At 35.2% G+C, this 14,312-nt stretch overlaps 1 long non-coding RNA gene across 1 annotated transcript; it reads right to left on the bottom strand.

Moving 5' to 3' along the window:
* Window positions 1–2,998: 2,998 nt before the first annotated feature.
* Window positions 2,999–4,037, bottom strand: LOC142230010 (uncharacterized). The gene is made up of 2 exons (XR_012720554.1): window positions 3,909–4,037; window positions 2,999–3,843 (listed from the first exon to the last, which is right to left on the bottom strand). It is a non-coding gene; the product is annotated as an uncharacterized LOC142230010 (long non-coding RNA).
* Between the last annotated feature and the right edge of the window lie 10,275 nt (window positions 4,038–14,312).

Raw genomic sequence — 14,312 nt, 5'->3', positions numbered from 1 at the left:
TCAAAAAATATCGATGCGAAAAGGCCAAATTTTCAAAAAAAAAAAAAAACAGGTATATACGGCCGTAAGTTCGACCAGGCCGAAGCTTATGTACCCTCCATCATGAATTGCGTAGAAATTTCTTCTAAACACTGCCGTCCACAATCGAATTACTTAAGTTGCGGTAACGCTTGCCGATGGCAAGGTATCTTAAAACCAAGGTATCAAAAAAGATCGATCCAATATACGTATATAATTCAGTGTGAAAAAGTAGACATAAAATTTTGACAAAATTTTCTACTGAAATAAAATTTCAACAAAATTTTCTATAGAAATAAAATTTTCACAAAATTTTCTATAGAAATAAAAATTTTGACAAAATATTCTATTGAAAGAAAATTTTGACAAAAATTTCTACAGAAATAAAATTTTAACAAAATTTTCTATAGAAATAAAATCTTGGTAGATTATTTGTGGCTCGAGTGGCAACCATGATTATGAACCGAATAAAATTTGAACAAAATTTTCTATAGAAATACAATTTTGACAAAATTTTCTATAGAAATAAAATTTTGAAAATGATGAAAATTTTATTATGAACCGAATAAAATTTTAACAAAATTTTCTCTAGAAATAAAATTTTGACAAAATTTTCTATAGAAATAAAATTTTGACAAAATTTTCTATAGAAATAAAATTTTGGTAGATTATTTTTGGCTCTAGTGGCAACCATGATTATGAACCGATATGGACCAATTTTTGTGTGATTGGACCAATTTTGGTATGGTTGTTAGCGACCATATACTAACACCACGTTCCTAATTTGAACCGGGTCGGATGAATTTTGCTCCTCCAAGAGGCTCCGGAGGTCAAATCTGGAGAACGTTTTATATGGGGGCTATATATAATTATGGACCGATATGGATTAATTCTGGCACGGTTGTTAAAGATCATATACTAAAACCATGTTCCAAATTACAACCGGATTGGATGAAATTTGTTTCTCTTGGAGACTTCGCAAGCCAAATCTGGGGATCGGTTTATATGGGGGCTATATATAATTATGAACCGATGTGGACCAATTTTTGAATGGTTGTTAGAGACCACATACCAACACCATGTACCAAATTTCAGCCGGATCGGATGAAATTTGCTTCTCTTTTAGGCTCCGCAAGCCAAATCTGGGGATCGGTTTATATGGGGGCTATATATAATTAATGACCGATGTGGACCAATTTTTGAATGGTTGTTAAAGACCATATACCAACACCATGTACCAATTTTCAGCCGGATCGAATGAAATTTGCTTCACTTTTAGGCTCCGCAAGCCAAATCTGGGGATCGGTTTATATGGGGGCTATATATAATTATGGACCGATGTGGACCAATTTTTGCATGGTTGTTAGAGACCATATACCAACACCATGTACCAAATTTCAGCCGGATCGGATGAAATATGCTTCTGTTAGAGGCTCCACAAGCCAAGTCTGAGGGTCCCTTTATATGGGAGCTATACGTAAAAGTGGACCGATATGGTCCATTTTCAATACCATCTGACCTACATCGATAACAACTACTTGTGCCAAGTTTCAAGTCGATAGCTTGTTTCGTTCGGAAGTTAGCGTGATTTCAACAGACGGACGGACGGACGGACGGACGGACGGACGGACGGACGGACGGACATGCTTAGATCGACTCAGAATTTCACCACGACCCAGAATATATATACTTTATGGGGTCTTAGAGCAATATCTCGATGTGTTACAAACGGAATGACAAAGTTAATATACCCCCATCCTATGATGGAGGGTATAATAACGTCATATCTAAAAAACTGTTCCATAATTTTTTTTTAACATTTTTTTTCGAATTCAGCAGATCAAAATACAGATCGACTCTCATCAAGTGTACATTTTCAGTGTAAACTAGTGTAATAGGACATGTTTTTCAAAACTTTATTTTAAAGACTTTTTTCCTTGAAACATGTCATAATTTCTGCTTGAAGACAATTCTGTAAATGTGTACATTACACATTTTTAAACGACTTTGATGGCACATGAAGACAAAAGTTAGAAAAACGAATAAATTAAAATTTTTTCCTAGTGACAAATACGCAAAACTCAAATTTAAAGAAGAATTGTGTCTTAAAAGTATCTTTACTTCAATTCTCCGCATCTTTGGCTCGCAATCAATACCAAAATTCTTAGTGTAAAGACAAAATGTTTAGAACAGGACATGCTTTTTTTTAAGTGTAGTCATCGTAGCCTTTTTCTTCTGAAAACAAGGACCTAATCACCGAATGATACTGCTTTGCTCATGTTTCTACAATCCACGGACACGCACGCTATACAATCATAAATATGGGTGCCATCTGTTTGAAATTACGATAGTAGCCTTAGTCCAAGGCTACTGTCGTAATTTAAGACTAATTTTTGAAAATGCGTTATAGAAGTTCTCGCAATATATTCAGCCCAGCAGAAACTTTTCTAACACTGCAGCGTGTATTTCGATCAAATCTGACATTCACTGTTTTCATTCTCGTTTTCAGTTCTCGAGATCGAAATCCACGAAATCCCTCGTGGATTTCGATCACTTTTTGGATAATTTCTGGTATTGTTACTGCTTTTTTGTTCATTTTTGAACGCGATGCAACACTGTCAGTATCACCATAACCAGCAATGGTACAAGAAAGAAGAAAATTTATTTATTCACATTTAATTGCTGGGGGGCTCTAACGATAACCAATTGAGTTTTTTCAAATATAAAGCAATCATACTATCACGCTTTAATTCCATCACGAGCAACTTTATTTCTGAATGCAATAGATGAAAATGCTTTGGTACGTTTGTAAAAAATAAAATTAACTTTCACTGGCATAAATCTGTCAGCTATCAGACGAGCGCTTTAGAAATGATAGCAACCTGAAGTTGGTTACAATATATGCCATCCACCCTTTATATACGATACACAAGCGATTTGTTGGATTTCGCTTAGAAAACGAAAAGTTAAATTGATGGAATTTAGTATTATCAATCGCATTTAATTTTCTTCAATGTTTAAATAAACCAAAGAATTATAAAATCAAGGCTTAATGTCAAACATGTTACAAAACAAAAGATTTAAGCAACGAACTCTCACACAAATCATAGCATCAAATATATAAAGCTTACATACTTGAGCTTATTAAATCTTCACCCGCAATTGAAATCTCTCAACAATATGCTGTAAACACCTTGTGCATATGACATTGTTGTCACTGATGCTGGGGTATTCATGTAAGGCTTAATGTAAAAATAGACAAATATTAACTGCAAACACTGCCCCTGCATTTGTTATTAAAACAAAAAACCAACAAAATCAAGTAAATATAAAAAACTCGTTGGCCCAGACCATGACATAGAAATTGTTTGCCAACATTTTGCATAAACACATGGACACAGTATTTAGTATGAGTGCTCGTAAAAAAAAAAAAAACATTCGATGCAATTATTAGTTTGTTATTGATTTTGCTGTGTTTTCTGACTCCTCTTATAATTGAAATATGTTGGTTTTTTGTTCTCGTATTTCTAATGCTAAAATGCCATAAAAATAAAATTATTATTTTTTATTTTTAATTCTAAGCTCCGATGATATACATGGATCGATGCAGCTCCATTTACATGGCATCATGCGGTGGAACATGTGATATTGGCGATCAGGCGCCTGAGTTGCATGCTGTTGTCGTGTTGCTCCTAACCCAATTGTTTGAGTTGCTTTTATGGCCGTATTACTTTTATTACTCTTGGCATCACTTCATCATTGTTGTCGGCGTCGTCATCATCATCATTATTGTTTTATTGGTCAATGGCTGAAATTTGCTGAAATCTATTAAATGAAAATAAATCTTCTTTTGTACAAAAGCGGTTAATCTTGAAATGATTTATATTGACCATATCGAATTGTACAGCAACTATTATTTAATATAAAAATCCAACTTAGATAACCGATCCAACTGCTGGTGATGCTGCTACAACAAATTGTATTCTATATTCTCAGTGCATTCACACTCTCCATTCGAGCACCATTGACATTGATACAAGCAATGCTGGGCTTCTTTTATAACACATGTTGTACGATTGTTGATTATACAACTGCCTGATTGAATTGGATTTAATTCGTATATAAGGATGTATTTATAATAGAAAAGGAAATATTCAAACGTATTTTAAAAAAAATAACCTTAAATGAAAGATTATGAAACCTTAAGGACATATTTCTTAAACATAATGAAATTTTAATTAAATTAATAATCTTTGTTTTATTATACCCTCCACCATAGGAAATATTGCTCTAAGACCCCATAAAGTATATATATTCTGGGTCGTGGTGAAATTCTGAGTCGATCTGATCATGTCCGTCCGTCCGTCTATTGAAATCACGCTAACTTCCGAACGAAACAAGCTATCGACTTGAAACTTAGCACAAGTTGTTGTTATTGATGTAGGTCGGATGGTATTGCAAATGGGCCATATCGGTCCACTTTTACGTATAGGCCCCATATAAACGGACCCACAAATTTGGCTTGCAGACCCTCTAAGAGAAACAAATTTCATCCGATCCGCCTAAAATTTGGTACATGGTGTTAATATATGGTCTCTACCAAGCATGCAAAAATTGGTCGAAATCGGTCCATAATTATATATAGCCCCCATATAAACCGATCCCCAGATTTGACCTCCGGAGCCCCTTGGAAGAGCATAATTCATCCGATTCGTTTGAAATTTGGTACGTGATGTTAGTATATGGTATTCAACAACCATGAAGGAATTGGTTCATATCAGTCCAAAATTATATATAGGCCCCATATAAACCGATCCCGAGATTTGGTTTTGGAGTCTCGTGGAGGAGCAAATTTCATCCGAGTCAGTTCAAATTTGGTACATTGTGCTAGTATATGGCCGTTAACAACCATGCCTAACTATAGTTATATATATAGCCCTCAGATAAATCGATCCCCAATCACACAAAAATTGGTCCATATCAAGTTCATAATTGTATATAGCCCCCATATAAGCGACCCCCATATTTCAATTCTGGCTCCCTACATACCGTGCAAAAGTCCATATCGATTTGTAATTATTTGTAGACTTACCTACACATACCTTTTTTGTCTAATATATACCACGTATGGACTAACTCACAATTTAGAAAGCGATTTAAGTACCACAACCCAAGTAATTCGATTGTGGATGACAGTATTTCGTAGAAGTTTCTAGGCAATCCATGGTGAAGGGTACATAAGATTCGGCCTGGCCGAACTTACGGCCATATATATTTGTTTTTATACCCTCCACCATAGGATGGGGGGTATATTAACTTTGTCATTCCGTTTGTAACACATCGAAATATTGATCTAAGACCCCCTTTATCACAATGGACTGAATAGTCTAAGTGAGCCTGAATCTTAATCGGGCTGCGACTTTAACCTAATACCCCTTAAAATATATATATTCTGGGTCGTGGTGAAATTCTGAGTCTATCTGAGCATGTCCGTCCGTCTGTTGAAATCACGCTAACTTCCGAACGAAACAAGCTATCGACTTGAAACTAGGAACAAGAAGTAGTTATTGATGTAGGTCGGATGGTATTGCAAATGGGCCATATCGGTCCACTTTTACGTATAGCCCCCACATAAACGAACCCCCAAATTTGGCTTGCGAGGCCTCTAAGAGAAGCAAATTTCATCCAATCCGGCTGAAATTTGGTACATGGTGTTAGTATATGGTCTCTAACAACCATGCAAAAATTGGTCCACATTGGTCCATAATAATATATAGGCCCCATATAAACCGATCCCCCGATTTGGCTTGCAGAGCCTCTAAGAGAAACAAATTTAGTATATGGTCTCTAATGACCATGCAAAAATTGGTCCACATCGGTCCATAATAATATATAGGCTCCATATAAACCGATCCCCCGATTTGGCTTGCAGAGCCTCTAAGAGAAAAAAATTTCATCCGATCCGGCTGAAATTTGGTACATGATGTTAGTATATGGTCTCTAATGACCATGCAAAAATTGGTCAATATCGGTCCATAATTATATATAGCCCCCATGTAAACCGATCACCAGATGTGACCTCCGGAGCCTCTTGGAAGACCAAAATGCATCTGATTCAGTGGAAATTTGGTAAGTGATGTTAATATATGGCCTCAAACACCAATGCAAAAATTGGTCGATATCGGTCCATAATTATATATATGCCCCCATATAAACCGATCCCCAGATTTGGCTTGCGGAGCCTCAAAGAGAAGAAAATTTCATCCGATCCGGCTGAAATTTGGTACATGGTAACAACCATGCAAAAATTGGTCCACATCGGTCCATAATTATATATAGCCCCCATATAAACCGATCACCAGATTTGACCTCCGGAGCCTCTTGGAAGACCAAAATTCATCTGAATCAGTTGGTATTTGGTACGTGGTGTTAATATATGGCCTCAAACACCCATGCAAAAATTTGTCGAAATCGGTCCATAATTATATATAGCATCCATATAAACCGATCCCCAGATTTGCCCTCCGGAGCCCCTTGGAAAAGCAAAATTCATCCGATTCGGGTGAAATTTGGTACGTGATGTTAGTATATGGTATCCAACAACATAATTATTCGTAATTATTTGAAGACTTACCTACACATACCTTTTTGGAAAGGAGAAAAGCGATTTGTTTACTTTAAATAAAGTTTATTAACATCGGCTTGAGTGTGCCAAACAATATGGTCTATAAATAGAACTGCATAACTGTATGTGTTGCTTGTGCGTTGGTGGCTATAGCGAAAATGTTTATGATAATAACAACTATATGGCTCAGTGGCAGAGAATGAAGGCGACCCATTTTTGTCGGCGGATTCTGACACTAAATTTTTGGCTCCGTCGGCGGTTTGTCTATTCGGCGGCGGATTCTGACACTAAATTTTTGACTCCGTCGGCGGTTTGTCTATTCGACGGCGGTTTGTCTATTCGACGGCGGACAATTATCCATTATAACATCAATTTGAAGTTATTCCAATATTTGGGATTAATTGGCGGCTAAATTTGAGTCGAGATGAGTAGACATATTCGGCGGCGGCGTCGACTGGCAAAAAATCATTTTCACTTTATTGATTTACGATACACTCTAATATCTCTATAACTTTGTAATTTGAATTAGTCATTTGTGTATTGTTAAAGAATTTACTGACGTTGTCGCGTCAAACATCCAATGCAAAAAAATGTTTATAGTCAACGTTGTTGCCTCAGCAGCAGGTTTGCCATTGATTCATTGTACGATTGGTCGCTTGGTTGGTTGGTTATGCAAGATTGCATGTTTGATTCAAAAGAATTGCATTTTGTTGTTTGTTTCAAATTAATAAATGGTAACAAATATCATATTTAATTAATCTTTGTTATAAAGTTCAAGTAATATGGCATTTTTGAAACGACACTGACAGAAGATAAAATATAATTAAAGAAAATAATCGCAGTCATTATTGGCATCCGTGAGATATATTTAGAACAACCATATAAATATATTACCATCAAAGGAAATAGTTGCATGATGATACATCAACTATTAGAATTTATCAATACTTTAAAAAAAAATAAGATGTGGCACGAGTTGGGCGGAGCTGACTTTATGATACTCTTAACCAACCCTATTGGATTATTAATTCACAATAATAGAGGTTATTAGTTAGAAAAAACTAAAAAAGAAATCTATGTCCGAAGTGAAGCAATCACACATGGCATATCTCATGCTCAGTATTAAAGAAGAGAAAAGTTCATCATCTGTAGAGATACCACAAGTAGCCTTGTTCATGTGAAAGTGCCTGTAACACTGAAAAATATTGACCTAATATTAAAGATTATGTAGCCAAAATTGTGCACCATACTAAGGAAATATTTTTTTAATACAAAGAAACCTTCTTTAATAGAAAGTTTATAATCTTTCCTTTAAAAATTATTTTCTTTAAATATAGGACACGAATATTTGACATTTTCGCTCCTCCATTAAATCTGCATGCCTCTAAAGTACTTACTTTATGATAAACACAAACATTTTTGATCAACTGAGATATTGAATCTTTGAATTCTGCCAATCCGAAGCTTATGTACACTCCACAAGAGATTACGTAGAAACTTCTTCTAAAGACTGTCATCCACAATCGAATTACTTGGGTTGCGGTAACGCTTGCCGATGGTAAGGTATCTTAAAACCTCCTAACACCGTCTTCTAAATTGTAAGTAAGTCCATACGTGGTATATATTAAATTAAAAAAGGCCGATTAAACACGTATATAACTCAGTTTGACAAAATTTTCTATAGAAATAAAATTTTGTTGTTGTTTTTGATTTCAGCGTAAAACCATGCATTGACTAAACTACAAGTGTAGCTTAACCAACAGAGGAAAATAATGTTTGTCAAATTTATTTGGGCAAAGCCCTACAGACTGCAAGATGGTTGGATGGACGCACGTTTCGAAATTACCACATTCCTCATCAGCATCCTCAACTTGCAGCAAACCTATCAACCAATTATCAGAATAAATTCAGTCAGTTCATTAAACCCAACAATGAACCACACTTAAACCTTCCGAAAAAGGTTTTACATGATAGCCGGCTTATGCCGAAATAAATAATTTTATCTAAGTTTTTTATCTAAGTTTTCTTTTTATTTTATCCATATTTGTTGTTTTAAGGTGTGGGTTACTAAAAGCTTGCTGATTTAAGGAAGCCCGCCTAAAGGCGGGATTGGGCATTAGAAGATTAAGTGCATAAGAACACCGATTTCTCCGAAAAAATATATAATATAAAAATGGTAATTTTTATACCCTCCACCATAGGATGGGGGTATATTAACTTTGTCATTCCGTTTGTAACACATCGAAATATTGCTCTAAGACCCCATAAAGTATATATATTCTGGGTCGTGGTGAAATTCTGAGTCGATCTAAGCATGTCCGTCCGTCCGTCCGTCTGTCCGTCTGTCCGTCTGTCCGGCTGTCCGTCCGTCTGTGGAAATCACGCTAACTTCCGAACGAAACTAGCTATCGACTTGAAACTTGGCACAAGTAGTTGTTATTGATGTAGGTCGGATGGTATTGAAAATGGGCCATATCGGCCCACGTTTACGTATAGCCCCCATATAAACCGATCCCCAAATTTGGCTTGCGGATCCTTCCGGAGCAGCAAAATTCATCCGATCCGGTTGAAATTTGGTACGTGGTCTAAGTATACGGTCTCTAACAACCATGCAAAAATTGGTCCATATCGGTCCATAATTATATATAGCCCCCATATAAACCGATCCCCAGATTTGACCTCCGGAGCCTCTTGGAGGGGCAAAATTCATCCGATCCGGTTGAAATTTGGTACCTGATGTTAGTATACGGTCTCTAATAACCATGCAAAAATTGGTCCATATCGGTCCATAAATATATATAGCTCCCATATAAACCGATCCCCAGATTTGACCTCCGGAGCCTCTTGGAGGAGCAAACTTCATCCTACCCGATTGAAATTTGGTACGTGGTGTTAGTATATGGTCTCTAACAACCATGCAAAAACTGGTCCATATCGGTCCATAATTATATATAGCTCCCATATAAACCGATCCCCAGATTTGACCTCCGGAGCCTCTTGGAGGGGCAAAATTCATCCGATCCGTTTGAAATTGGGTACCTGATGTTAGTATACGGTCTCTAACAAGCATGCAAAAATTGGTCCATATCGGTCCATAATTATATATAGCTCCCATATAAACCGATCCACAGATTTGAACTCTGGAGCCTCTTGGATGAGCAAAATTCATCCGATTCAATTGAAATATAGTACGTGGTGTTAGTATATGGTCTCTAACAACCATGCAAAAATTGGTCCATATCGGTCCATAATTATATATAGCTCCCATATAAACCGATCGCCAGATTTGACCTCCGGAGACTCTTGGAGGAGCAAAAGTCATCCGATGCGGTTGAAATTTGGTACATTTCGTTAGTATATGGCCTCTAACAGCCATGTAAAAATTGTCAAATTTTATTACTATAGAAAGTTTTGTCAAAATTTCATTTCTATAGAAAGTTTTGTAAAAAGTTTATTTCTATAGCAATGTTTGTCAACATTTTATTTCCATAGAAAATTTTGTCAAAATTTTATTTCTATAGAAAATTTTGTAAAAAATTTATTTCTGTAGAAAATTTTGTCAACATTTTATTTCTATAGACAATTTTGTCAAAATTTTATTGCTACAGAAAATTTTGTCAACATTTTACTTCCATAGAAAATTTTGTCAACATTTTATTTCTATAGAAAATTTTGTCAAGTTTTTATTTCTATAGAAAATTTTGTCAAAATTTTATTTCTATAGAAAATTTTGTCAAACTGAATTATATACGTATTTAATCGGCCCTTTTTTTTGTTTAATATATACCCCTTATGGACTAACTTACAATTTAGCAGACAGTGTTAAAAAGTTTTACGATACCTTGCCATCGGCAAGTGTTATCGCAACCCAAGTAATTCGTTTGTGGATGACAGCCTTTAGTAGAAGTTCCTACGCAATCCATGGTGGAGGGTACATAAGATTCGGCCTGGCCGAACTTACGGCCGTATATACTTGTTTTATATATATTTTTTTTGCGAAAATAGTGGTTGTATCTTGAAAGATACAGCGCTCATTAAAATAAGTTTTTGTTTACAAATAAACAATTTGATTTTAGTAGAGAGAATAGAGACATTTTTACATTACACAGATTTTTTACCAACAATAATTTTATCTCTGGTAAATATTAGTTATTTTTCAATTTGTAGGTTTTTGAAATTTCGGGCAAAGTTTTATTTTCATGTTTGGTTTCAGAAGTACTATAGATTTTCCGGAGAAAACATATTTTTAAAAATGGAACAAACTGATTTCGTTCAAAATTTTAAGACATAAGAATTTTGTTTTGTTGTACCTTAAAAGATACAGTGCGCATTTATAATTGCCAATTATAAACTGATATTTATTTTAAGGTGATGCTATGTTTTAAAATTCCTCTAAAACTCAAACAGAAATGGTTGTTTTAAATCCAGAATCCAATGTTTCTATGTAGAAAACTTAAATTTATTACTCGGGAAGCATATCATTTGAACTGATCTACTTGTGAGAGTCATCAAATCCCGCTGGATTTCTACATTTCTAAGTAACTATTATATTTGATACATGGTGAAGGGTATTAAAGATTCGTACCAGGCAAACTTACTCTTGTTGTAATTTCGTATGGAAGTCGAAGAGGTTTGTGATAGTTTGTCTTTTCAAAAAAATAGATATGAAATTGGAAAAAAGTCAGAAATTTTCTAGGCTTGAAAAGAAAAAGTTGCTCGAGAAAGTGACTGAGAATTTAGCAAGGAAACCAATAAAAAGCTGAATTATAAAGAAAGCCGAAATTTGCGGTCATATGGGCAAGCCAACATATTTTTGTTTGGACCGTGATCCCGTCCAAAGAAATAACTAAGAAAAGAACTAAAAAAAATATATAAAATAAAATAAAAAGTTTAATTATAACAAAAGGAAGCTTGCGGACATACGGGCAAGCCAGCCAAGATTGTTTTGGACACTTATTCTAACCGAATGATTCTGGGGATTTTGATAATCTGAAATCCAAACAATAATAAGTCAAGGTTGTATCGAGCGATGTCCTAGCTCAACCTAGCGTAAATGGAAAGTAGCAAGATCTTTTACAATTCGCGGTTCATATTGAAAGCCACTATTGAGTCAAAATTCCAGGAAGATTTTCTATAAATTGGATTGGCATGGAAATTAATGGTATTTATGGAATCATCCTCGAGTAATCTAGACTCCATTAATTTATTTCTAAACGAAGGAAGAGGCTAAATATCGTTCCTACAATTATTTACTCTAGTATTACCACTTATTCATTTATTATTTATACCACTGTAGTTCAACCCGTCTTTCAACACATGAGTTTAACAAAATTCCATACTGAATTAATTTCATATACGGTGTTACTAGTTACAAGCGCTTGTCAACGAGGGAAAAATTTTTTTTGACCGCGAGTATCAAAAAAAAATTATTTTTATTAAAATAAACATGTGTTAAAGACCAAACAAATAGCACGTACACAAAAAAAGGACACTATTATATTTACACTAAAACGATTCAATTTAACTAGTACATTTCAGTCTTAACATTTTATCTTCTTAATTTCAATCCACTTTCTCAACTTTTCGTTTACATTTTCTCACAACTCATGTTAAGTATGTTTGTTTTTAATAAATTAAATTTAAACATGAATCAGTAAGTCCGTTTTATACCATTTTCACGAAAATGAAGCCATGATTGGTTGAGTCGCACAGTGGGCCGATGTCTTAACTCATCGAGCAAGGAAGGACAAACTACACCATTAGTTCTTCCAAAATGTAGGCATTTCTGTTACCCTGTGAATTTTGTTTTGTTTCAATTTTTTGTTTTAACATGGCAATCCTTTAACAAGAGCTACCTAAAATTTATTAATTTATGTTAACTGGCCGAAATCTATACCTTATGGCAAGAACACTCCCCCCATTGCACTGAGCAAGGCCGGCATTATAGGTAGCACCCGCACATAAGGTATAGTAAAGGGTGATTCTTTTGAGGTTAGGATTTTCATGCATTAGTATTTGACAGATCACGTGGGATTTCAGACATGGTGTCAAAGAGAAAGATGCTCTGTATGCTTTGACATTTCATCATGAATAGCCGAACGATCTGCCACAACGTCGAATTTTCAGTGAATGGGCCCTAGGAAAGTTGGCAGAAAATCCGCTTTTTTATCGACAAATTTTGTTCAGCGATGAGGCTCATTTCTGGTTGAATGGCTACGTAAATAAGCAAAATTGCCGCATTTGGAGTGAAGAGCAACCAGAAGCCGTTCAAGAACTGCCCATGCATCCCGAAAAATGCACTGTTTGGTGTGGTTTGTACGCTGGTGGAATCATTGGACCGTATTTTTTCAAAGATGCTGTTGGACGCAACGTTACGGTGAATGGCGATCGCTATCGTTCGATGCTAACAAACTTTTTGTTGCCAAAAATGGAAGAACTGAACTTGGTTGACATGTGGTTTCAACAAGATGGCGCTACATGCCACACAGCTCGCGATTCTATGGCCATTTTGAGGGAAAACTTCGGAGAACAATTCATCTCAAGAAATGGACCGGTAAGTTGGCCACCAAGATCATGCGATTTGACGCCTTTAGACTATTTTTTGTGGGGCTACGTCAAGTCTAAAGTCTACAGAAATAAGCCAGCAACTATTCCAGCTTTGGAAGATAACATTTCCGAAGAAATTCGGGCTATTCCGGCCGAAATGCTCGAAAAAGTTGCCCAAAATTGGACTTTCCGAATGGACCACCTAAGACGCAGCCGCGGTCAACATTTAAATGAAATTATCTTCAAAAAGTAAATGTCATGGACCAATCTAACGTTTCAAATAAAGAACCGATGAGATTTTGCAAATTTTATGCGTTTTTTTTTAAAAAAAAGTTATCAAGCTCTTAACAAATCACCCTTTATTTGAAAGAGAAGGGTCGTTACACTACTTCTGTAATGACGCACACTGAATGGAAATGGCATTCGTCAGGGAAGTCCAAATGGCTTAAATGTATTTCCCAATATCTCCATCCTCAAACAGCCATTTAATACTTTTATTCGAAGTTTCCATTTATTCCGTCACTGATAACGATGGGTTCGAGTGGATAAAATGAAAGTTTAATTATTAAATTGCATTTTAATTACACGCTCACAAAAAATCGCTTCTGTAACATATACTCCCAAACATATTTTGCTTCAAGCATATATATTTTTGGGTATTGCCCAAACATTTATATGTTTGATCTCTTCCAATATATAAAATGTTTGAAAGCATATTGGTCTAAACAATATATGTTTGGGTAGTCTAAGTTCCAAACATTTTGTATTTTTGCATCCAAATTCAATAATGTTGTCTTCCAAAAAACAATATGTTATTATGTGAACATAGTTTGGAAGCATTTTGCACCCAAAAATATTATATGCTTAAAAAAAATTCTCCCAAACAATATTGTGCTCAAAATTTTATTTATTTATTTATATATTTACAATCATAATGAATTATGAAAATAAACAGGTAATATAGGTGCTAACAACATAGGTTTTCGACCTGAATGCTCAAAATTTTGTTTCTGCCCAATTGTATATTCCCCCACATCTTTCTCACTTCCACGAGATTTTTTAGTTCTTAGCACCTTTTTCTGTAATACAAACATTGTAGAAGAAATTATTCAATTGTATGATT

Source organism: Haematobia irritans, chromosome 3 (assembly GCF_050003625.1).
Source record: "Haematobia irritans isolate KBUSLIRL chromosome 3, ASM5000362v1, whole genome shotgun sequence".
Classification (NCBI taxonomy): Eukaryota; Metazoa; Arthropoda; class Insecta; order Diptera; family Muscidae; genus Haematobia; species Haematobia irritans.
The sequence above is the reverse complement of the archived record's forward strand: the minus strand, read 5'-3'. Positions and strand labels throughout refer to the sequence as shown.